Source organism: Triturus cristatus, chromosome 8 (assembly GCF_964204655.1).
Source record: "Triturus cristatus chromosome 8, aTriCri1.1, whole genome shotgun sequence".
Lineage (NCBI taxonomy): Eukaryota > Metazoa > Chordata > Amphibia > Caudata > Salamandridae > Triturus > Triturus cristatus.
Window position 1 is genome coordinate 1024998168 of NC_140591.1, and position 27606 is coordinate 1025025773.

Consider the following 27606-nt stretch of genomic DNA (forward strand, 5'->3'; position numbering starts at 1 on the left):
GTGCCTATCTCGGAGGACTACATGGGACCACTTCCTGCAAGAGATCTGCTCTGAAATCTGCTTACTTAAAGCAGACTTCAAAACCTGCATTCGGGACCTCAAAAGAGACGTCTCAGAGATAGTGGGGCATGTTGATGACCAACAGCACACTGTAGGTGTCTAGTCCGAAGATCAGGTGATGTTGTGGCGGCTTTTAGCAACACTTGAACTACAAACCAAACAAGAGGATTTGGAAAATTGAAGCAGCCAAAACAATATATGCATCAAGTGGTGCCCAGGGGGGCAGAAGGCATTGACATTATGGTATTCCCTACAGAACTTCTACAAACAATTAGAGGAGAATGGGTCGCCCCCCCCCACCAGTCTCAGATAGGGCTCAATGAGTGGCCTCCGCCCGATACACCCAGATGCAGTGCCAGACATATTGAAACAGGTCCACTTCTTCATGGAGAAAGAAGTCATCCTAGGGGCCTCCAGGGGCAAAGCAGATCCGATTTTTCAGGCCAAAACATCCAACTCAGACAAGAGCTCTCTATGGGTACTCTGTGCTGATGGCAAGACTTTCAGCCAGTCACTGACAAGCTAAGGAAGCTGGAAATCCAATACCAAGGGGGAAATCCCTTCACTCTCTTGTTCACCTGGGAGGGCAAGCCGCACTCCCTACACTCTTTGGCTGAAGTGAAACAACTGATGAAACTTACTACTGACTCTCGAGACAGAGATACCTCCCTTTCCCATGGACCTGCCAAAGATGATTTACAACCTGTCTGGATCACCGTGAGGGCCCATCATCCAGGCAACCACCAGGGTAAGTCCTCAGCACAAGAGACTACACGTGATATAATCCAACACCTCCGTGTTCTGGGAAAAGAGACCTCTGCGATTCCCTTCAGCACAGGCTCTCTGTAACTGTTCCAGCACTGCGGTGGTGTAATGAGCCTGTTCACCCATAATAGAATCGCCAAGTCCTTCACTCTTATAGCTGATGAAGATGCTGGACCATGGGGGGACAGCGAGCCACCCCGTCTGACCTCCTGCACTTGATTCTGAAGTACATTTGATGGTCAACCCCCGCGATTCACACCCCAGGAGGGTGACTTCTCCAGAGGGACTTGAGCATGCTGTTGAGGATAAAACTGTTGGTACATGTTGGTCCTCTTTTTCGCATTCCATGGCTTTGAACTCCTTCCGGATGCCAATCCTGTTTCCGAGGGTCTTCCCTTATCCAGTGGCTCAAGTATATTTTCTACATTTATTGATACTTTTTATCCTGCATGCCATGGATGATTGATATCAGGCATTATATCAAGGCAGTTACTTCTGCATGCCTGCACTAAACTTTTAATATATTTCATATAAGTACATTTTGCAACTCGACAGCATTTCTACCACACATTAGTAGCCGTGAGGAAATCTTCGATAAAGGGCGAAACACGTGTTGGCTGTGTTTGGTTCTGAACATGTGTTGTTACAGCTGTGCTTGGATTGTCTGACATTCTGTCAACATTTCTGTTCTCTTCAAGTGAAATGCATTGGAGACTGCTTGAATTGCATTTTGTACCACTAATACTATACATTTCTATGTCAAATAAAAAAGAGTAGTTTTAAGGGAATTTTTGACTACAAGTCATGACTCTATGAATGGAATTTTTCTTTGTTTCAGACTTGTATCAAACACTTTTTGTGATTGGTTTCACTTGTTTTCTCTTTGCAGGTCATCTCATGGCAGTAGCTACCTAACCATTCTTAACCGATCATAACACTCTAGACTAGAGCTGCACGAGCTAATCAATGGCAGGGACAGAGTTAAAACATCAATACTAAAACAAGTACCCATACTAACCTAAGATATTTTATGGTAACCAAGATTTGTTCAAAGGACTCAATGCTTGTTTCAGGTCCCTCTACCTGTTAATGTTCAGTGTGTTTGAATAGCACTATGGACGGGTGATCACAATAGGCTGATCACAATATGCTGTGCAAAAGAACAGCAAACTCATGGTGTAGTCCAGTATCTTCATACCAGTATATCATGTAAATTCAGTGACTGTGGTATGCTGTAAAAATCATAACAGTAGATTAGCAAAAGCATAATAATGCATAAAAGTACTTAACTCATCAGAAACCAAGCACCATGTGCCATGAACATAATGTTATGAAGCGTGCTAGCACTGTGACTTGTTCTTTCGATTTCCTCATATGGTCTCTTTCCTAGTTTTAGTGCTCGCCTGGGTGATGTAACAACGTTATGGCTGCCATAATTGGTTGCTACAAATATGGCCACATCCACTGTGAAGTGTGGATTATTGCCATTCCAGCGATTCCAGTGCTTGTTCCTGGGGGCTCCTGTCTCAGTCAACACTCAACGAGTCATGGAGTTAACTGGGTGGTGTAGGGTCCCCTTTTTCTTTTAAGGCCACTTCTCCCTGACATTTCTAACACCCCCATGCCGCATTGCTGAACCTCACCATTTCAACTCATCACATTGACGAGGCACTAAACTTTTATCCCTCAATTTGAGTGAGGGGTCTCAACTACCCAAACAAGCATAGACAGGTGTGGCGATACATATTACAATACAATCCAGATGTCCTCCTTCAGGAGACCCCTTTTCTGGGGGCATACAAGCATCAAATGGCCCATCCAAAATACCCAACACTCTACTGGGCATACAATGACACTAAGACAGTAGGTGAGGGTATCCTTTGTAAGGAGGGTTTCAGCTCTACTGTCGCAAAGGTGGTGAGAGACTGGGAGGATTGGTTATTGATGTTACACTTACACCAGGGTAAGAGGAAACTCACAATCCTTAACATCTATACCCCAAACACCATCCAGGACTCATATCTTCAATGCATCTTGAAAGAGCAATGGAGTGGGGTGAAGGGCAATACTATTGTATGCGGACCCGGCCCTGGGGCTTACAGATGCATGGCGCTTCAAGCATCCTGACATACAAGACTATTTATTTTACTTCCACATGCATACATTATACTCCCACATTGGTTACACTCTAGTTACCCTCTCCCTCCTTCACAGTCTCAACACAGCAGAAATCTCTGATATTTCTATTTCTGGCCATACTTACGTAGAACTTTCCTGATCCAGCACTGCTGCCCCTAGTGGGTGCCCACCATGCTGGCAATTGCCTCCGCGGCTTCTTCGTGACCCAGTGGACTTCGGCGAGATCTGTAAAGGGATCACTTAATGCCCTACCAGATACCCCACTCTACACACTTTGGGACAGGCTCAAAGCTACTAACAGGGGAGTGGCCACGTCTATTGCCATAGCAAGGGGAAGAGAGACCAGTTTGGTGGAAAATAATTTGACGTTGGAGATTAAGGTTATGGATCAGTAGGATAAAGTAACTCCATCCCGCTGTAATAAAAGTAGCAACTAGCGATCTTACGTACCCGCTATGGGCTCATAGAACAAATAGCGCTGAGGGCACACTTTTGGCATTGCAGCAGCGATACTATGATGGAGGTAACAAAGTGGGCACCCTTGTAGCTTGCATGGTTCGTCAGGCTCAGGCTAAATCTCATATTGATAAACTACGACTCAGGAACATGGGATGGGCAACCACCAACCAGGATAAACTAAAGCCATTTCATGACTATTAACAAGTCCTATAAACTTGGGAAGAAGTCCTTCTCATCTTACTCGAGACAAATATCAATGCCTGTGATTGAGAGTCCCTCTATCCCAAGCATGTAGAGTACATGGATGTGTCGATCACTTCACACTGCGGTTCAGGCCCTGTCGCTCAGCAAGACACCAAGGTCAGATAGGCTCCCTGTCATTTTCTATTGGCTGTTTATGCCCCAATTACAACACCATGGCCCTTCTTAACACGGACGCCAAGCTCTTCACCAAGATTTTGGCTACTAGACTTGAGTGTTATCTGCCAGGCAAACCTCTTTCTGTATTTGTTTAAGTACATCTGTTATAACTGCTATTGAAGGGGTACAATGAGTTTTAGTATGAATGGCAGTGAAGATTGTAGCCCAAGTGGCAACGTCCTCTATTGGGGGAACTATCCCCATCGGCAAGCTAATTGTTATTATTCTTTGTTTTCCCTGCGGCCCATATTGGGAATAACTGCTTCAAGCTGAGCTGTTTTCTTAGCTATCCAGAACGGAATTTGCTCTTGACTTGTGGAAATCCTTCCCATAATGGCGTTCATTGTTTGGGGGCTAATAACTGTAGTAGCCAATTGAGGTTGTGCAGCCTGAACAGCCCTCACAGGTTGAACTGTCAGTGTTCTCATTATATATTGTGTAAGATTCCCATACATTTTTACTAAGTCTCTATGTAGTGTATGCATTCCTGCTGCTTGTAAAGAAGGAATGTCTGGATGCGGTGTTTAAGAAGCTAAGACCCGCCAGGCCGCTCCTTCTTTACCTGATTGGTAGTATGGTGTAGGGTGCCTCTAAACCAATTAACATGCTCTTGGTATGTTAATGGGACTTCTATGTCCACGTATGGAAAATATTCTTCAGGTGGGTCATCTTCATTGTAAGTGGGAAACAACTGTTTGAGTGCATCTGCAGGCGGGAATTCAACCCAAGTGTAGAATACCTCTGTTCTGAATGCTTCATGTGCCTCAGCCACAAAGGTAACATCTTCACCCGTTGCCGGGAGGCCATGTTGTAATATTTTCATTATTTCAATAATTTCCCTGTCTGTAGTTTTCACTGATATTTGGAGCAATTACCTGCTCTTCAATGTCCTCACCGGCTTGTTCGGTCATTGTTAAAAAAAGATATTTAAAAATGATTATTGATATATGGTATGCACAATGCGGGAAATGTTTAATCCTCCAAGCTTAAATAACCTACATCCAATATATAGGTTATACCCACTCAGCTGAGGGGGTTTATTTCTCTTCCCACTTCGGATGTCTCTGTTTTAAATGTGAGTAGGGATCTCTGAGAAAGCACGACTGAACTACTCAATCTGACGGTTAAATAAGAACCCAATCAACACTGGGCACCATGTCATGTAGTTCCTACTAATCCGTAGGATCTACACATTTGTTTGACAACATAAACTAGAGGCTTGTTGCCTAGACTAATTTCAGACACCCCCGCAGGATATGCTGGCCCATAGACCAGCTAGCAAACAGTGCCACCACAAACCCCCACAACCATACCAGGGAACAACTGCTTTCTGACACCAACCCTGACCCCTCAGGGGTTGTGTAGACAGTACAGAACCTTTCACTCAGTCACTGTGCTCACTTATTTTATGAGAGGTATGCAGAGAATACACAGGAGGACGTTTTCCATATATTTATTGAACCAACGTTATTCTTGTATAAAATACATGTGCTGCAATGATTAATAGAAGAAGATAAAAGTGATTATAAGAACCAAAAGCATAAATTGTAGATTTAGTTTTACCATGGTGCTAAAACAATCTATACATATGCAGGCATATAAAACAAGGCAGTAATCGAATATAGTCCTACTGTGCAAACCCTACTCTAAGTGTATCTAGATTGTGTGTAGGTGTGGAGCCAAGAATCCCCCCATTGGGCAATCCAACCCTGTTACCTGGTGGAAGAGAATGAAGGTCCCCGTCTTGGTCACAAACTGGACACCCCTCACAAGATGTCAGACAGCTGCATGATGAATTTTCAGCATATAAGGCCACTTGGAGTCAGCTGAAGTGCCTCCTCCACTAATCTATCGGGATGCTCATCTTTTATAATAGAAAGCAGCCTTGCAATAGCCTTATCTCCCTGTGAATGAAGATAGAGATGACATTTGTACATAGTGCGAGAAGAGAGCTTGTACATGATGTTCAGGGCATTGTGATAATGTGCATAGCTAGATGTGTAAACAAGTTTAGTTTCAGGGAAACTAATCCAACATTGTCACACACGAAAATATGTGCAAACGGTTACTGCTGAAAAATAGGACAATGTAAGACATAAGCTGCTTCGCTACATGGGCCTAACTCGGGAACATAACAATACAATTAGATAACTGGGACTTAACCTTACTCCCACGCCCACGTCCTGGACATATGCTACTGACCTCATCTTCAACGATCTCTCCTGATGGATCTTTGGCCATGGAAACTCTTGCACATTTCATGGCTGGGCCGGGTGAACATCATCAAAATGAATGTACTCCTTTGGGCCCTGTACCTTTTCCAAACCTTACTCACCCCAAATCTACAGGAAGGTATCCTGTGTTTGCAGTGCGACATCTATTCATTCATTTGGAATGGAAAACGGCCTAGGATCTCTGACGCCCTAATGATGCAACTCAGAGACAGGGGTGATCTGTCATGCCTCAACCTCTTAAAATAATAATGGGCTGCTCATTTACTCTAGATCTTTGAGTGGGTGGTACAAGAAATTGAGAAGCACTGGTTCCTTATTGATAGGGCTGGGGACTGCTGGCCCACCTGGCTTCCCAAGCATGCCTGACGGTGCAGCACATACATTGCTACCCCCACCAAAATAGGGCTCAACAGATGGGATAGATTGGCACTTAAAAGGGGACTCACTACCTTTCCCTCTCTCAACACGCTTATCGCCCTTCACCCTGCTTTCCTTCCCACATTGTCACCTCCTCCTTCCGCCACTGGTGCGATGGGGATTGTAGAACAATCAGTGGACTTTTTGATTGAGTTTCCATGAAGTTCTTTGATCAATGTAACACTGAATATCATCTCCCGTGATCACGAGGCTCCAATACTGTAAAATGTGGCATTAGGCGCTACACCCCTCTGTTTACCCTGGGGTCACCCAACCCTATACCCCTTTTCACAAGCTGGTACGAGCCTACGGAGGCTCGTGAGGACTTATCTCCAGCACATAACACACACTCCAGGATTTCACCTCCCCTTGCACTCACCCCTATCACTCTACATGGCACACCACCATTCAATAGGACATTTCGTCCAAACAGTGGGAGATCCTGTGGTAGGATATACCCAAAACATACCACAGCATATCCCTTAGGGAAACGGCATACCAATTTATGTTTCAGTGGTATTACATGCCAGCCCGGCTCTCCACCATCTAACCCAATACCTCCCCCCTATGTTGGAGATGCTGGTTAGCTGCTGTAAATTTTTGCCATATATAGTTGTCATGCAGCCTTATCACTACCTACTGGATGGAAGTCCTGGGTCATATCAAAGCCACTGCAGTGTGTCTGCTCCCTTCCTCCTACCTCATGGTTGTCCTTGATATTCTACCCTCGGCTTGGGAGGTGGTGACCCATGCTAAATGGAAGCTTATTAGCTATTGTGCTCCTTGCGGCATGGCAACTCGTGGCATTGACATGGAAAATGACAACCCCATCCACCCTTGGTGGCACAGTGGCATTCATATAGAATTCACATGCTTCAATCCACCAACGCTAAAAGGGATTCAGCTCATTGACTAAACCTTTGACTAGAGCTTTATTTTACTGCTTGGCCACTGCTGCCTAATGGGGAGGGGTGCGCCCTTCACATCACATCACAACTTTGACCTTGAACTTATCTCTAACACTAATGACCTGAAGTTAATGTTTTTTTTATCTTAAATATTTTATGCTTTCTTCCTTATGTCCTGCAACACGTTGCAATATGGATGAGCTGGTGCTATGCGAATGTTTGCGTATAATCCTGGCTGGCTATATCCTGGGTGCTTAGGCCCTGCACCATGTACTGCATGATCTCCAGTCGATTTTGATTGTACTTGGTGGCTATGTTGCGCTTTGTTTTTCTGTCTTGACAATTTCAATAAAGAGATTCTGAGTAAAAACAAAAATCCTGAGACTTGCTGGATGTACAGATATCTGCAGCAGATGCTACAACACTCTGAGCTATTTTAAAGTTTTGTTTGTTAAGACCAATAAACTGAGTGAAACAGTTTTTGTAAGCAGGATGGCTGGGTGAGTTTAACACATGCCGCTACAATTCATAATGTGGAATCCCACAAAGGGAGTTTCAGCATTTCATCCCCCAAGGACGGTAAATTGAGTGTCATTCAGTACCACTTAAATGTTCACAGCACTTTGAAATAACAAGCATGTGGTATGAAACACCAGATAAATCAAGTTCTAATACAGAGGAGCCTGCAATCAGTGGATAAAAAGCCTGTCTCTATTTTTGTATTACATCCAGGAGCACTGGAATCGTGCATCATGGGAGGACCAACTTATGTGGCAAAGTTGATTACATTATGCAGCAAACAAGGCAAATTTATGTGAGATTATGCAGCACATGTATTGATAATATCACTCCATACGTTTGTAATTGTTACACGTGTGAATGCTGTCTAGGCAAAGATTGCACCTCATTTGTATAAGTTTCATATTCAAATACAGCTATAAACAACTGTAAAGTGATGTCAACATTTGCATAGGGCCATCCACGAAACATGTTGCTGCAATTTTGATAACTTTTGATCCGCTTCAGCTAGAATTATTTTTGTTAATATTGGCAAATTATGCAGCAGATGATGGATTATGGGGCAAAAGCAGCAAATCCATATTTATGAGGAAAACTCAGCAGCCTCAGTATCATGTAATTCCAGTGGCCCTGATTACAGGCGACTTGTGACATGCTTAGTTACCTAGCAAGCACAAAGAGATGATGGACGGAGTGCTGAAACTTTTTAAACACTCACCCCCAGTCACAGATCTGGATTGAATCCGTCATCGTTCTTTAGCTCGCTTCGCCACCTCAGTTCAGACCCAGCTATATGCAAATCAGTCTTGACCCTGTGCCTCATGGACGTGACTTGGCAGTTCGGGCTGGACTGTTTCCATGAGGCACAGGGTCAAGACTGGTTTGCATATAGCTGGTTCTGAACTGAGGTGGCGAAGTGAGCTAAAGAACGATGATGGATTCAACCCAGATCTGTGACTGGGGATTAGTGTCTGAAAAGTTTCAGCGCTCCGTCTATCATCTCCTTGTGTTTGCTTTGTTCACCCTAAATTGGCAGGGTATGCCCAGATGTGGGTTCCTTGCTCACTTTGCCACTGGATTCAAGCTAGCCTGGCTGATGAGGGGTGTTGTCCCGAAACCGGCCCCAGGATTCTTGTTTCCAGTTCTGGGAAGGCCTGGCTTGGCAGCTCAGGCTGTACTGTTCCCATGAGGCATGTAGCTGGTTCTGAACTGAGGTGTCAACGTGAGCTACAGAACGATGATGGATTCAACCCAGATCGGTGACTGGGGGTGTCTGAAAAGTTTCAGCGATCTGTCCATCATCTCCTTGTGTTTGCTTTATGCTTAGTTACCTATCATAAAGAAATCACTTACCCACTCAACTGTATTCACTTATCACAGTTGAGTTCTGATGTCGCAATGCCCGCTGCCAGCAGTCATGGAGAAAGACAGGTCAGAGCACAAACAAAGGTGCAGCTTAAATGCCCAAAAGAAAACCATACTTCTACTCTGTATTTTGTAGATATACAGAGATGTGTGGAAAGGGATTTTTATGGAATTAGGGTTTGTTTTCCATGCTTTGGGTATTTATAGTAAAGATAGACTATTTTTTCATGATTCTACACATTATGAATGTAGCAAATGTGTCATTTCTGCATGGCCACCCGAGATTTTTACCCCTTTTCTGAAATCTATGTCTGCAGCGAGCACCACTGTGCTTTGGCTAGGCTGCAGTTAAAAGAACTACATGACACAAAAACCCTGGAAAATTGCCTTTACCGTGTAGTAAATGGCTAATTGTATATATTTATGTCACCCATAAAGTATGCCTTGCAAGCCCATAGGGCAGAGTCCTAAAATATAACAACAGGGACCACTACCAATTAACGTTAGTGAACACTCACAGTAAAAAAAAAGAAGCAATTTCACATTGTAGTCATGGCCTGACCTTTCCCTAGTAGGTCTTAATCAGTTTAAAATCTTTATTTTCCACCTCCAAAAGGCATATAAAAATGCTTCAAAGTTATTCCCTGTTAGTTTTAAAAATCTGACTTAATGGTGAAATCAGAGTTTTGATAACATAAGCAGAAAAGTAAGTTTTAAAAAATTTACTTATGGCTGTCTGAATCAGACCTGTCTGAAATCCAATTCTGCTAGTCTTTACACCTCCAGAGTGGGAATACACGTACTTGGCTGGGTGACTTAATGACCCTTGCATAGAAGACAATGGCTTGCCTCTGGGCCCAGGAAACGCCAATAGGTGTAAAATGCTGACAATTTAGCAGGGATTAGCTTATCTGGGATTGGGCAAGAATAGTTGGTGTAACAAAGCACCGCTTTAGCATTATCTCTTTTGACTTGGAGATGCCAGAGAGAGCTTCTCCTATCTATTCCCAGGACGCTCATAGACAGCCCTTTCTCAGTCACGGTTGGACAGAAGACCAGTTCTGCGTTGTATCGCACTTTTCAGAACCAGAATAAACTTCTTTGGCTTGGAGAGATAACTACTTTGGCTCAGAGTAAAATGGTTTGCCTTTAGGCTTAGGAAAAGTCAATAGGTCTTAGCTGCTGACCAATTAGCCGGAATTAGCTATCTGGGAGTGGACAGAAAAAGTTGGTTGAACAAAAGGCAGATTTAGCACTGCCATTATTTCTATTCATTCTAGGACCCATCTAGGCAGTTATGCACCACCACAGTAGTAGGAATAAGCAGCTTTTGACAGGTAGGGGACTGGCCAGGGACCTGAAGATAGATTTGCCAGGTGGCAGCTCGGTCCCACCATGTTAAAACTGGCTTGTGTGCCATTTTACAGGAAGGCACAGAGAAAGTGCTGCAAACGGTGGGAGGGCTGAAAGAAAGTTGTTGAGATTAGGTAGTTGAATTTCTTCAGTCACGGGTTAGTGCACATGATAAATCTGGCACCTCCACCATCACATTCTCAGAACATTACTGGACTAGGAAGACACCACCAGAAGAAGATTGCCCTGCTGGAAGAAGATTGTTTACTTCTTACACGTGATTTCCAGCTCCTGTTGGAAGAAGAGGACTCACACAAGGACATTATGACTCAAGAATCCCTGAATTCTACAGGCATACAGGGACTGGAACGGCTCTCCAAAAGTCAAGTGGTTGGCCTCCTGTTTACCCGATTCAGAGTCACAAAACACAGAACAACTTCTGACTCAAAGAGAGGCCAGCTTACTAAAGAGAACAAGCCCCTGCTGGAGACTTCACTATAGAGGAACTTGGGGTCAAGAAGCCAGTCTTGAGGAGCTAGTTGGATTCAGGGCTGACTAGAAGATTTCGCATCACTTGGAGGCAAAGTCAGAAGGTAAAACCTTTGACCATAACAATCTACTAAGTGTAGCTGACCCTCGCTCTATTGAGGTTGGCCTGAAATTGTGACTAGGTCCCAGTCCACCGCAAACCATTGCATTTCCATAGTGCTTTACTTTATTTTAAAGCTCTTTCTTCCTTGAAACCATAAAAATCCAGACTTCTGGTTCCACTTAACCTATTCTGTTGAGATTGTTATCTTTTTGCTCATTAAATCTTTCTATATTTTTCTAAAGTGGTTTGGGAATTTTTATGTGTTGTGGTCTTTGCTTTAAAATTGTTGGTTCTTCTTGAACTTAGCAAGCCCCTTTCTGGGTATTGCCTGCGGTTTGTGCTATTGCTACCCGGGTTTGAGCAGAGGTTCTCTCTGGACTGTATTTTGATTAACCAAAGTGGGCATATTGAGTTGGCAGAATTTCCCCCTCACAATTTAATAACCCCATTGATAAAACTATCTAACTGCGTTGTGCTGTGCTTAATTGTGCGCTACTTATTCTACTTTTATTCTTCATGTTTACAAACATCTTATCTCTTTCATATGAAAGAGCAACGCACCAAGGATTTAAGTGGTTTATGAGAAGAATTATAGTATGATGATGTATTATAAGTAATAAAGCACCCCTTACATTATAAGGCTATTGCAAGTCACCTCGGAGTTCAATGATCTTTTACAGTAACGTGGCCTTCTGTCTCATTCCTCTATATGCTGATGGCACTCTTCGGTGTCTTGTAGTATCCTTATAATAGACAGCAGGGGGTTCTTCATCCCTTTTATTATTCTTGCATTTATTCTTGTAACATTTCTAGTCAAATATTGTCCACACAAATACAACATGTAAGAATTATAGCTCAGGGCGTCTGCACAGTGGTTATATGGTACAGTTATGAAGCCATGTTTTCTGGATGACATTACATCATTTAAAATGCCATTCATTCCTCAAAAGGATTAGCCTATACACCACAGAATCATCAATGTCAGATTTTACTTACTGAAAGGATTTGTTAATAGGCCTCATACTCGCACTAAATTGTATAAACATTACAACAAGAAGCATATATTTTGGTTCAGTAGAAATACCCGGCCGCCCACACTGAGTCGTAATTATAAAGCACGTCCCTAGTTGGTCCATATTCAAACAATCCTTTACTGCTGAATCTGCACTGGTTCCCCTTCCCATGCTATGTTACCCTGAGAAAGGTACAATAAACAGCTGTCCCCAATGGCTCAAGTTGTGTTATAAAAGTGCCCTAAATATAATAGAATACGCATATTCAGTCTGTCACATTGTTTTTGAATCACAAATAACCAAATGACATACGGCACACACGGGTATATTCGTAACTGTGCACCCCAAAGACCTCTTGGTTGCCAGAATGTATCAGAAGGGAATCATGGCACACTTTGTACATATCTCATACTCAACTCTGCGTAAAATTGTGGTTGCTAGGATACGAAACAAAACGTCTAGCCCAGATAAATACACTCCTCTCCCAAAGCTGCAGGATAGCGGCCTGCTGTCCAGAGCAAGCCACCAACGCTAGGCTGTTATGCCAAAAATATTTCAGTACTGCTACAGTGAAGCATGTGGCAAAATGGTACCTGCCTCGAGTCAAAAAGACATTCTCCAAATCACGTTTAATAAACAGCCACTTGGCAGTTCTCCCCAATTCCTCGCTGTGTGCGTTCACTCAGCACGTTGCACTTCATTTGGTCATGTAAACCAAAGTCTCCCTGTGGGCATAAGCGCAAGATGACGCAATGTTTGGTAATTATTTCTTTCTGCGAGTAGTGCACACGAGAATCAGTACAAAATGGAATTACAGCGGCTTTGTTAAATCTACAGTGGGCCGTTTCCGGAAATCCGAGGCACTATTAGAATTTTTTTTTTTTTTTAAACCTCAGGAAGAACACAAAGCATTTTTTAACCAATAGATAGCTTCTTTCTGATGTATAATTGGCCGTTTGGTATTCCGCCGTGTTGTGTGTGAATGGTATGGACAATAAAATAACACTCGATATATAGGTTGCACGCGTTGAATTGAAGGATGCATGGGGTTGTGATAATAAGGCAGCATTTGACTAATTTAAGCTCAAAAGCAGACGGAAAAAACAGACACTCCGAGAACCTTACTGTCGTCATTGTTAGGCACAGCAATCTACACATGCTTTCATTTAGTAATTTAAAGTAAGATGGATCCATCAAGTTTACACGGTGACATCACATTCCCCTAGCAAACACAAAAGCTGTGCACCGCTGCAAAGCAGATTTGTCTCATTTATCAAAAGCAAATAGTTCTGACACCAGCAGTTTATGTAACGCTTTCCCGTTGCATCATGGAACCTCAGACAGGCCTTCTTTGTTTTTCTTTCCATCATCTGCTGCAGAAGCAAGGTGGTAAGGGGGTATTTTGGATCTCAGTGATGACTGCACATACAGAAAACGAAATCAAATCATCTTTATTTTCTTCCAAACTATTCAGTAGTGAATGCCAGGCCTGAATAGACAGCATAAAGTCATGCAGATTATTTAAAAATTCAAAGAACCTAAAAACAATACACTAAATTGCAAACACTGAAACATAAATGATGAGGGGCTAGTGTTAAATGGTATATACCGTCTTACCTCAACTCAGATGTTGCCAGCAGGTTGGAAGCTGGAGGAGAGTAGTTTGGGACCCCTTTTCAAATTGACAGTAGGAGTGCTTTATAATCACGGTTAGTCTGCACTCACATATATTATGTGTGACTCTTGTATAAAACAGAAGAAAGAGGAGTATGAAATGTTAAAGTCATCCTCATGATTAACACAAATCTCATATGTATTTTAGAAATGTAACTGACAAAGTGTGCCTTTATATTGCATTAAAGGATAAGAAACTACGGGGCATATTCTCAAGGAGTTATCGGCGAGTTATCGACACTTTATCACAGCCAAAGTTGTGTTAAAAATCCAGCCCCATTCACAAGCTGGTGCTAACAGCCAATATCACCAGTTTACCTGCAATAGCAGCCTCAAAAAACATCGCCACAGATGACCCCCGCAACTATCGCTAAAAAAAGCAGAGACAACACCACTCCTCAACATTCCCAATGACCAGCCAGATCAGCGAAAAGACCACAAAACATGTGATAAGGTGCATTAGCAGCAGGAAACTAACACCTGTTCCGACCTGGTGCAAAGTCGGACGACAGCCTGCACCACACAACAACAGATTTCTGTCTGTCAACTCCGCTTCCTGATTCTTGAACAGGTTCCTATTTTGAAAGGACGAGACAACAACAGATTTCCCCACCACAACATCTGTCAACTCCGCTTCCTGATTCTTGAACAGGTTCCTATTTTGAAAGGACGAGACAACAACAGATTTCTGTTACAGAGAGAAATCTACTGGATCCATAAACTGAATTCCACCCAGCCTAAGGGTTTAAATGAACGTTATGATCTAGGCTGCTATTTGTAATGTGATCTCCTATATTGAAGAGCTGATGACTGTATATTACATGTACCTCTGGTTTTCACTGCTCATTCACGCTTGTTTGATTATGACCATGTTTCCCTTAATTTACTTTGTTTTTACCCCATCACATTCATTACATTTTTTTATGCAATTCCTGTACTTTTAGACCGCTTACTCTTTTTCACCACATTTGCACATTTTTTAACGCACTTGACGACCCTTTTCACCCACATCAGCGATATTACGAACTACAAATCTATTTTCTATGTCTATCCTTGTAGTTCACGCACACGCGCGATTCACTCTCTTTTAAATGGTCACGTCCCTTGACCACCTGATTACGATCTACTAACTTCACTACTGCCGCAGCACTCGTGAGCGACGTCTTGTCGAGTGATGGGAATTCGACTTTAAAACTCGAACGTAAGTAAACACCTCATGCCCTGAGACCGCTCGATACGCGTATTTCATCTGAACCTCTTTTCACCCCAGCGACCCACGTTTTAAATTCTTCGACCTTTGTAAACTTGCACTCTATCAGCTTTCCCTTTCCGGACATAGCATGTTCGTCACCAATACACTCCGCAAACACGCGTTCCTTAGTTATGAACAGTGTTCGATCTTATTCACTTACGTTAACACACCCGGTGGTTTATAACGGATACCTGTTTTCATTCGAATACGCTCACCAACACCACTTGCTTCTCTTACCTCACAGCTTTTTTTACCCTTCAATTCTAATAAAACTTTATCGTTGCACCGCAGCTCGCTGCACAAACAATGTTTTAGGTTGTAATGCCTAATTTGGTATGTACCTTTAAACGTGATAATTGAGTGCTGCTCCCTTGTCTCCTCCACAGTGCCGCCCCTGATGAAGGGCTCCAACGGCCCGAAATGCATTGGGCATTTGAGTAATGAATAATTGAACTCTTGATATACAAGTTGAGATTGATAGAATGATGACAATTCTACATTTTTGATTGAACAATAAAACTCAATTGATTTTGAACAACCGGTTTCAGTTCTTGGAACTATACCTTTGGATAAGGAGAATTGACTCTCTCTTCTGAGTGCAACGAGTGACACCCTCCCTCTCCTAGGAGTGTGCTTACCCTATTTCATTGGTCCCAACCCAGGGGGACTGACTCGCCTTGCACCTACGACTTGATTAACTGAACTACTTTGTTTAATATACGGAGTGCGCCCATTTCTGTTTTCTTCTCATTGTTAAAAATCCAGCCCCATTCACAAGCTGGTGCTAACAGCCAATATCACCAGTTTACCTGCAATAGCAGCCTCAAAAAACATCGCCACAGATGACCCCCGCAACTATCGCTAAAAAAAGCAGAGACAACACCACTCCTCAACATTCCCAATGACCAGCCAGATCAGCGAAAAGACCACAAAACATGTGATAAGGTGCATTAGCAGCAGGAAACTAACACCTGTTCCGACCTGGTGCAAAGTCGGACGACAGCCTGCACCACAAAAGAGAGCCTAGCCCACCTGAAGAACAACAGATGCCATGGAGCCACTGAACATGTGGGCCGGACACCCAAGAGGGCCACAACACCCACCGCCACCACCCCCAGAACCACAACCCCCACCAGGCCCCACCCGGGCACCCCGGACCAAGACACTGCACATCAACGACACGTAAACACGAACAAAAGCACCCGCCTGATGTTGCATATTTTAAAGATCAACATACATGTGAGCACCGAAATCCTGATTCATTCATTCACCATTGAAAGATCAAACAAAATGTCACATTCTAATTTGTCACCAAACAACTATTTTGAAGAGTCATGGTGGGGCATTCCTGGACAATCTGTGACTCACAGCCTGCAAGACAATATCCAAAATAAGAAGGTGTGTCAGGCACTCATCAAAGGACAGGGAGAGAGAGAAAGAAAGAGAGAGAAATGGAGAGACTGAACAAGGAGGGAAAGGCCAATCGGGCTCTTGGCTTATGCAAACATGTCAACAGCTGCGTGTGTCTCGGAATCTGTGCACCCCAAATCACAGGCCTAGCATCAAAGTCAGCACGAAATCCACATCACATTTAAGAAATGCAAGCAGTAGTCAGACTAAAATTAGGAATAAAAGCTCCTTTGTCTCAACACACAAGGCTGAAGGCCAACCGAACCCCCGACCTTAGTCCTAAATGTGGCTGGCACACCCTGTGTGCGATACCATACCAGCCTCTGATGACTCCCACACCATGAACTGCACTAATGAAACACCAATGTGCCCACACCCCACACTCACTTGTCCCTGCACGACCTACACCTGCAAGGGATGCCCTTGACAGATTGGTTAAAAACTAACCATACGTCCGAACGTTGCACACACATATGACTCATTGCCCAGAGCTGTGTCATATCGTCCACCGAACTTCCACCGGTCTGAGGAGTGCCGGTGCCACGAGACCGACAAACGCAATGGCAGGCATTCCCGGGCCCATGCACAACCCCTGTCACATGGAACTGTACCGTGCATGAATGCTGCATCTGTTGGGATCCCTGCCAATGGAAGTGTTGCAAATGTATTTCCGTCTGAGTTTCCATCTTGCCTACGTCACCTGCGTCCAGCCCTGGTTCCATTGTCGATCATGCACATTCGAGTGGCCCATGGAGGTCTGCCTATCCAACGGAACGGTAGCTGAATTGGATTATGACTTGACAGTACGCCCACTGTTGGCCCACGAACAGGAGTGTCACCGGGATAGCCGTGCATGGGATGCACTGATCTTTGGCGTATGTGCTGGCAGTTGCGCATGGGAGATTGCACAACTCCTCGTGTGCAGTGACCACATCGAGGCGCTCCCGTATTGGGCTGTGTTGCAGATTGGGGAAACGGTGTGAGCTTGGCACATTTGCCCGGACCAGTTAATGGATTGGCTAAACCCTGGTGTTCCTTAAACCCGACAACGACGTACTATTGGAACACATTGCACATGAAACTGCGCTGGCATTCATGGACGAGTACCTACGTTCCTGCAGCCACATCGGATTGTCACCCACATCACAGGTCCCAACACCTTGTTGCATTGTGGGGAATGCTCACATATCCCACCACAACAGAGGACATGTCTGCCTTTGTCTGGACTCTGAATGCATGTGGGTGAAACTACGCGTGTGTACATACACCTGTGCAAGGCGATGCAGTTCCATAGTCAGAGCAGCACAGCGTCGTTTTGCAATGTTACCAATTCGGACATACTGCTGGGGGGAGAGTACACACATGGCAATGTAGCACGATATGTGACCTTGCCGGACCCTTTCACCTGATCACTGTCAGCAGAGCAGACAGTCAGCGCAGTCCGGTGGCAGAGCACTATGCAGACCCCATGGGCTGTGAGTCGTGCCCCCTCACACAGAGCAATGGGCAGACACCAAACATCACATGACTCCTCCAGCAAGGCAAGGTGGGCTGAGACCGTTGCCATCCATAATGATTGGTGTTAGTTTTTGCCTCCCCATTTCCTGCACCTCAGCATGTTCCCATGCGGCGTGTAAGTGTTTTACGCATGTCCCTGCACGTTTTGGCCGTTGCCTTGTCTGAAATGACACGCACATGCCAATAAAGTCTACGCAACTACACTGGTGTCTAACTGTGATGAGTGTTCATTAGATTGACAGCCACAACCTGCTTTAATTCAGCTATTTTGTTCTACTTCAGAAACATTTTCCAGCACCTTCTTTAAGTCATCCCAAGTAATAGTCTCTTTCATCAACAAGGTGAATGAAGTTTCCTCTTAAGTCTCACATGTGAAATTTCCATTAAATATACAGGCCAACAACTACATTATTAGAAGACAGTATAGTCTGCTCATACTTTGTCTGACGATTATGCGTCATGTATTGGGTTTCTGTTCTTGTCAATAAAAGCTCCACTAAGTTTGGGACCATAACAGGTAACAGGTATCCAGTCACTATGATCTCACTCTTTTCCAAACTAGTGCTCATTGCAGCAACTGCATTAAGACAGCTGGGCAGACCAGCAGAAACATGGTCAAGGGTGGTAGAAAAAGAAGCCACAGGCTTTTGAGCATCTCCGTGCATCCGAGTCAGCACTGAAGCTTCTTGTGTTTCCGGAGCTATAAGCAGATCGTCAATGTACAGCACGAGTACTGATCTGTAAGGCATTTGTAGTGACTCCTGATTTCTTTTCAGAATTTGTTTAAAAATGGAAGGACTGTCTGTATACCCTTGTGGGGGACAGCACCATGCTAATACTCTTTGCTGGAACACAAAGCAAAACATGAATTGGATTTCTTCATGCAATGACACTGAAAAGAATGCCTGGCACAAATCAATAACTGTAAACCATTCTGCAGCACATGGTATCTGAAATAATATTGTGGCTGGATTCGAAACCATGGTACAACAAGGGACCACTATTTAATTAATCTTTTAAGGTCCTGTACTAGCCTGTATTTTCCATTGTGATTCTGACAAACCATGATTGGAGAGTTACATGGACTCCCAATCAGTTTCCTCAAATTCCCTTCTGGTACATATCCTCTATTACAGGCGTTATTCCTACAATTGTCTCTGAAGCCCAATGGTATGGTATTTTTTTCTGGGATATATTCTATTTGATTTTACAGTAATCCAGACTGGTTCTACAACTGTAATTAGTCTTATATCTTTACCTGTGAGATCCCACACTTCTGTTTTCCAAGTGTGTTGGAAATGGGGTTTCTGGTTAGTTAGGGCATACACCTAAGCCAGGCAGGACCCACCACTTCTAGTCAGGGTAACGGAGTTACGCACCCAAGATAACCCCTGCATACCCCCTAGATAGTTTGGCAGAGCAGTCAGGCTTATCCTAGAGGCAATGTGCAAAGCGTTTGCACAACCCACACACACATCAGTGACACACTAGGCACACCACAAAAGAGAGACTCCACACAAGCTTATATAAAAAAATACCCTCTGTATTATATATACATAAAAATACATTAGGCAACATAACATATATCACTGCGCCACTAGGCACTTGTCCCAAAGATGCACATAAACTACATAAGACCACAGTTACAAGGATTACTGTGCCACTTGGCACTTGTCATAATAAGGCATAGCTCATAAATCACTTTGCATCAGATTAGACTAGAAGCACATCAGGCAATGGTCATAATTTCACATGTAGTGCACAGAAGTAGAATACTTGCAAGTTACACTGCTCAGAAATCCCCTAGAAAACATAATGCCCAACCTTACTGTGAGAGCCACGAAAGTAAACAAAGAATTCATTCAAAAGGCATCACACTTAGGGCATAAAGCAAATCAGTGTACATCAGCCTAGGTTGTAAATGTCATAAAAGCATGGTGAAAGCATTATGCAGTACACCATTACGGTGGATATGGACCATCCAGGGATACACCAGCACATCTGGACATCAGATGGAGCAGTTTGGTCAAGAAGAGAAAACACCTCCTTCCCACCGTTGGCAGGGAGACTTCCCTCAGTCCCCTCCGCCTGGGCAATGGCAGGGGCAGCACTGCAGACGGGCGGGCAGCTGCCAAACTCAATAATGTGGCCGAGCTATGAAGATAATGCCCCCTTACTTATAGCACGGTCTGAACCCCCCTCCTATCAGGCCATCTGGCTCCACAAGACCTCTCTCCTTTCACTGGGGACATGCTGGTCCAGTGTGGCTGTGGCTGTGGCTGCGAAGCACCGGCAACTACTGGGGGCATGGCTGGGCGTTGCCACTGGGAAGTCCACTTCTCTCCTCTACTCCGATTGCTGTGGCTGGATCCCAGCCTCACTCTTCCTCGAGCGCAGGGCAGTGTGTCAGGCTCCCAGGGTCTCTTGCCTGGAGGCAGTTCTCCCTGACCTGATCGGGCCCGGCAGCTCTTCGCTGGCACTGCCCTCCCGATCGTAGACTCAGCTGGCAGGGAGAGGGAGGGGGAAGTGGGGTTCCTGGAAGCTCCCAGGTGATCCCTGAGTTGGGACTTTCCTTCGGTGTCATGGCGCCCTTCTTTGCAGCCACTTCTGCTCCACAGGCACGATGAGAGGGGCAGCAGGGAAACAGGCACATGGCTGTCTGGCCACAAAGGCCACGTGAAAGCCCTATGTTATATAGAATGTTATGTTATGTTATATAGAATGTCTATAGCGCACGGCTACTCCGACAGAGTGTCCCGGCGCTTTTCACTTGCAGCTCAGCGAGAATAACATAACAACATGGAAACAAAACGAAAAAAGTCAGAAGAGAAAGACCTAAAGATTAAAAAGCCAGGTCTTAAGGCTCTTCCTAAACAGAAGCAAATTAGACGTGCTCCGTAGAACCAGAGGCAGCGAGTTCCAAAGCTGGGGGGCTTTCAAACTAAAAGAACGCCCCCCAGTACGGGCTTTCCTTACACGTGGCACCAAGGCCAGGTATAGAGCTTCTGATCGTAGAGAGCGGGCTGGGCGATAAAAAGTCAACCTCCGCTGCAAGTACTTTGCCCCTGTGCCAAACAGAGCTTTATGCGTCAGGGTCAAGGTTTTAAACATGATCCGTTTCTGGATAGGCAACCAATGCAGCGCCTGCACCAACCCCGAAGCTCCCGCTCGCCTATGGAGTCCAAAAATAGCGCGAGCCGCAGCGTTCTGCGCCACCTGCAGGCGCTGGACCAAATAGTCCGGGAGCCCCAGAAAGAGGGCATTGGCGTAGTCCAGTCTAGAGCCTATTAGAGCCTGAACGGTGATCCGCCTGTGCTCCTCAGAGAGCAATGGTAGAAATTTGCGGAGCATCTTCAAAATGCCAAAACAGGTGCCGACCAAACCAAGGATATGTGATCTTAACGTAAGCTTGTTGTCCAGCTTAACTCCCAGGTTTTTGGTGACCAAAGAAGACTGAGCAGGGGGAAACATATCCATAGGCCACCAGACCTTCCATTCAGGGTCGGCGGTGCATCCGAAGAACAGGATCTCTGACTTGCTGGAGTTGGCTTTAAGGCTGTTCCACTGGAACCAGTCAAAGACCATCCCCAGACAGCCCCGAATACACTCTCCATCGAATGCCTGATCTTTCCCGCATGTGAAGAGCAGTTGAGTGTCATCTGCGTAGGATACAATCTGGGCCCCAAAAGCCTCCACCAATGCCGCCAGAGGGGCCATAAAGATATTAAAAAGAGTCGGGCTCAACACAGATCCCTGTGGAACTCCGACTCCCAATGGCGGCATCTCTGCGGTGCTTTGGGAAACCCAGACTGTTTGGCGGCGGCCCTCGAGAAAAGATGTAAACCATTTGAACACCATCCCCCTAAGACCGATGTCATAAAGCCTGGCGAGAAGCGCCTCATGGGGGATGGTGTCAAAGGCCGCCGACAAGTCTAGCATGACAAGCATGGCCTTGCCGCCTACATCCAGCGTCTCCCGGATGACCTCCGAGACCTCCAACAGTGCCGTCTCAGTACTTAAATTGGGACGGAACCCGGATTGTGATGGATGCAGGAGATGGTTGGTTTCTAAGAAACGAGACAAGATGCCATGGACATGCTTCTCCGTGATCTTAGCTAGGGCCGGGAGAAGGGAGATTGGCCTTTAATTGGCCAACACCTCGGCGTCTAGTCCAGGCTTCTTCAGGAGGGGGATCACCATCGCTCTCTTCCAGGCGCATGGGACCCTTCCCTCCCTCAAGGAGGCATTAAGGAGAGGATTAACCAATGGGTTCACCACCGATGCCACCCTGGCCAAAAATTTGGCCGGGCAGGGGTCCAATGGCGAACCAGATTTAAGATTGGTTAGCAGCATCAGGGAAGCTTCGTTGGAGATAGCGGGGAACTCCTCCAGCACTACAGCGGGCATGGACGATGAAACAGATCCCACCCCAATGCTGCACCCCCCCTCACCAGACCTCTCCGGAAAAGAGGCATGGATGGCCTTAATCTTCTCAGTGAAGAAGCTAGCAAGATCACAGACCCATGTGTCAGATGACGCTGGAAGGGGCGCGTTGGATCTCAGGGTCGTGAACTCCCTCACCACAGTGAAGATCTCCTTACAGGAGTTCATAGACGCCTCTATCCTCCTGGCCAAGTATTCCTTCTTCGCACACAAGATGTCACGATGGTACACTTTCACTGCCGCCCTATAGGCTAGTTTAGCCTCCTCGTCATATTGGAAGTGCCAGGCCCTCTCCGCAACCTTACACTGGCAGCGGGACAGGCGAAGCGCCTCTGTAAACCACGGCGCGGATAGTCGTTTGCCCGTGGACCGAGGGGCAACTGCAGGGGCGAGATCGTTCAGCCTTTCTGCCAGCCAGATCTGCAGGGCCTCGGTGTCCCGCTCCAGATCGCCCGTGAGGGAGCACGGATGGTCCACCAGCGCCTGCGCCAGCATCTCAGGCGTCACTTTGTGCAGTGCCCTTGAGACTGAACTAGGTTGTATAGGGGTGTCGCTATGTGGGAACACCACCTCCGGTATAGAGAACTTAATCAACCTGTGATCAGTCCATAGCACTGGCACAGTATCGATGTCGACAAGAGGAGTCGAAGAAAACACTTGGTCCAAAGTGTGACCCCTTTCATGGGTGGAGCCCGTGACAAAGGGCGCGAGACCCAGCGGAGACGTAATGTCCATCAATCTGATTGCGTCTGAGTCATCCTCCATATCCAGATGGAAATTAAAGTCACCCGCCAACAAGCAGTGCTGTGTGGACAGGGCCAGTTCGGAAAAGGCCATCTGCAGGTCCTCGAAAAAGGAACCCACAGGACCTGGAGGCCTGTATACCAGTAGCCCTTTCAGTGCTTGGTGCGGGGACAATCTAAGCGAGAAAGCAAGAGCCTCAGAACCACAGAGAGGATTCAGGGGGAGAAGAGAGCAGGAAACACTCTTCTTCACCACCACCGCTACTCCCCCTCCCCTACCCTTGACCCTATCCTGCCGGAAGATGTTATAGGCCGGAGGGATGGCCGCGAAGATGTCCGGGTTAGACGCCTCACCCAACCAAGTTTCGGTCAGTAGGAGGCATAAAGGGCTTTCCCTGACCAACAGATCATAGATGTCCAAGGCATGGCTGCCTAATGATCTGGTGTTAAGCAAAAGGCAAGAATGGATAGCACAAGCCTCATCTGGTCGGCGGGCGGCCACTGGAGCCCAAGTAGGCGACCAGCCACAACCCGGGCCACATCGTTTCCCCTTGTAGCGTCCCGGGAATGTTGACCGACAAGAGCGAGAGGAAATCCGCATAGCATGAAGAATGGATGAAGAGTAACAAATCATCCTAGCGGGGCGCCAGGTCTGGCCAGAGTCTCCCGCCGCTCCGTCGCCTCCGAGTCGCTGACGGACGCAGACGGGCAGGACTCTGGCGAGACTCAGGCGTAGTGAAGGCGCTTCACCGCTGCACGTGACCGCTGCGCTGCGGAAGTGATGTTATAAAGGAGTGACAGGCGGAGTACTAGAGCGCTCACCTGGATGTTGCAGGAGCGTCCCAACCCGCTCCAAGATGGCGGCCAAAGTGCGCGCGGGAGCCCCGTGAGCCCGGGCCCGCCAAAACAGCGGTGCGTGTTTTGATGATTTTACAGTGCAGGTAAGGGCCAGGGAAGGGAAACCCCGCGATAAAAGCAAGGAATAACGAAAATGAGAATGAACCAAAATAAACAACAAGGAAGCTTAAAATCAATAAGAGCAACCAACAGATGAGCGTGTGCGCGCTGCAAGCGCTAGATGCCCAGTGACGGTCACCTTTCCAGGCTGACCTACAGGGACTCGGCGCCTGAAATAGATTTTCCAGTCGGAGCACTAGAGCGCCCACCTGGATGTTGCAGGAGCGTCCCAACCCGCTCCAAGATGGCGGCCAAAGTGCACGCGGGAGCCCCGTGAGCCCGGGCCCGCCAAAACAGCGGTGCGTGTTTTTATGATTTTAGAGTGCAGGTAAGGGCCAGGGAAGGGAAACCCCGCGATAAAAGCAAGGAATAACGAAAATGAGAATGAACCAAAATAAACAACAAGGAAGCTTAAAATCAATAAGAGCAACCAACAGATGAGCGTGTGCGCGCTGCAAGCGCTAGATGCCCAGTGACGGTCACCTTTCCAGGCTGACCTACAGGGACTCGGCGCCTGAAATAGATTTTCCAGTCGGAGCACTAGAGCGCTCACCTGGATGTTGCAGGAGCGTCCCAACCCGCTCCAAGATGGCGGCCAAAGTGCGCGCGGGAGCCCCGTGAGCCGGGGCCCGCCAAAACAGCGGTGCGTGTGTTGATGATTTTACAGTGCAGGTAAGGGCCAGGGAAGGGAAACCCCGCGATAAAAGCAAGGAATAACGAAAATGAGAATGAACCAAAATAAACAACAAGGAAGCTTAAAATCAATAAGAGCAACCAACAGATGAGCGTGTGTGCGCTGCAAGCGCTAGATGCCCAGTGACGGTCCCTAGGCTGGTCAATTCAGCATACAAGCACCAGGACTCTCGCCACTTGTGCCAAAGAAAGTGAAAAGCACGCAGACTTTGCAGTAGTTCATACAACACGGTGCAGTAACTAGAACCTTCCCAAATAAAGCCAAAGCACACAGAAGGATGACTTTGATGTCCCTGAGTCTTCCACAAGAGGAGGCCGGCACACACAGGCCCTTGGAGATTCTCCTCACAAGCAGGATGCCACCGCAGGTCCTTTTCCTCCAACACAGGCAAAAGTAGCAACTGCAGGCCAACCCCACACAGCACACAGCAAAGAGGCATTACTCCTTCTTACAGCTCTCCAGCTCTTCTTCTTCTTGGCATTGTCCTCTTGTTCCTAGAAGTAATCTAAATTCGAGGGGTTTTAGGTGTAATACTTATACCCGAAAATGTTTTTATTCTCTTTGTGGCAAGGGTCTCTGAACCCAGTCCAAAACAGTTCTGCCCTCACTGGTACAGTATGACCACATTGGGGGTCGGAGAAAGCATTGTGCAAAAGGAGACACAACCTATTAAGGTGTAATCATAACTCCTCCCACCACCCTAAATACAGACCAGGTCTAGTCAGCTCTGTGATGAGTCCCCCAAGCAAGGCACACCTCAATGCCCCCAGTGACTGTCTGGAGTTAATGTACATCTTAGCTCCTGTCACTCACATACCAGACACTGAATACACAAACAGCCAGATGCACGCAGAATGGTGAAGTAAGAAAATGCCCACTTTCTAAAAGTTAAGAAAAAGAAGGGGTAAGGCCCTAGAAGGACAGATACCAGGAAGGGCCGTATTCAATAAGTACAACAAAAGGGGGGAACCTGGTATACTAATTATTTCATGCGGTTTCCTTACTGCAACAATCACACTATATTCTTTTGGGTGATTAGGTCATTTATTTAACCTTTCTTTTTGAATGTTTTTTATCTTTTTTGGAGGACTTCCGATCCTTCCCGTTAAACAAATACCAAAAGACAATTTCAATCTTTACAAACATTCACTTTTTTTTACATTTACAACAATATACATTACAAACATTTATCACAAACAAAAACATATTACATAAACCAATGTATTATTTGTAATCTGATCAACACAAATCAATTCTTTGCGACTAATAAATACAGATTAATTCTCAAAGTTGGGTACAAAATTTCATTCAATGTTCCTCAGTATATCTTCAGTATTGGGCTTAATGCCTATTACTGTGATTGCCTATGCGTTACAAGCCCCAGGGGACCTTCGGGGTCTCTCATCAGGGCTTCTTAATTATAAACACATTGGTGCAATCTACAAAACAAAAACGAATATATCACTCTTCCTACTCATTTGCCTTTATTCTATTCACTTCTATCTCCTGATTGTCTAAAATCACTGTACCTGCTCATAGGGAGTTTTCTTCAACCTGGCTGCTGTTTGAATTGTGGGGGAACCAACTTCGATGCTATTCAAACAAGCTTTGTTACAGAAGAAAGAAAAGCCACAATTAGAACGACTGGTGGGTGTCTCTACTTTTGGGCCAGATACATACACATTTAGACAAATTATGTTGCGTAACTGGAATCTATTACAAAACTTGCAATGCCCATTTCCAAGGCCATTGTTTGCAATGAAGAAAAAATGGAAGCATTGGCCAAGAAATTGTTAGAGCAGGCATTTTCCAAACACAACAGAAAAACAATTTGCCAGCGCAGTGGCATATGAAACCCTTGGAGGGTCACCACAAATGTGGAAATTGTGCCGCATGCGACGCCACCATTGAGGGAACTGAGTTTGTTCTCCAGGATGTCAAATGGCAACACTCCATGTTTACGAACTGCAAATCAAAAAACTTCGTTTATGCAGTAGTTTGTCCCTGTGGAAAAATCTATATAGGGAAAACAAATCAACAAATTAATCAAAGAATCACACAGCACAGGTCAAGAAGCAAAAAGAAAGTGCTACTGCCACTATGGTCGACCACTTTATGACAGCTGCACACACAGAAAGAGAGTTTAAGTGGACAGTATTGGTGTCGCTTAATTTATCCAAAAGAATGCTAGATGTTGATTCAGTTCTTCTGGCAAAGGAAGCTTATTTAATACTGAAATTTAATAGGGTTCTTACAGGGCTGAATGAAATGTCTGAGCTGTCACGGGTATGAGACCACTAAAATTGTTTGGATGTAAGAGGAAAAATTGAGTAGACTACATCACACAGAAGTCCTAGGAAATTTCAAGTATACAGGAAGATCGACCAGGAAGTGCCCCTGCTACTTGCAAACGAGGTCACGCTGTTTGGGGAGGACCGCTGCCAATTGAAAGTAAGTTTAGATAGGGTGGGAAACACGTTTCCATACAAGGGGGGTAGATACGAAAAGCTTTATGCTGACCCCGCGCCTTCTGTTTTTGCATTCATAAATAGACAAATTTGGCGCCAGTAATCGGTCGAAGACTCGGTACGAAGCGGAAGAATTACCGCATATCAGAAAGGCACGGGGCTATTTTTAAAATCTATGCGATTAATTTTTCATGCGTGAGAAT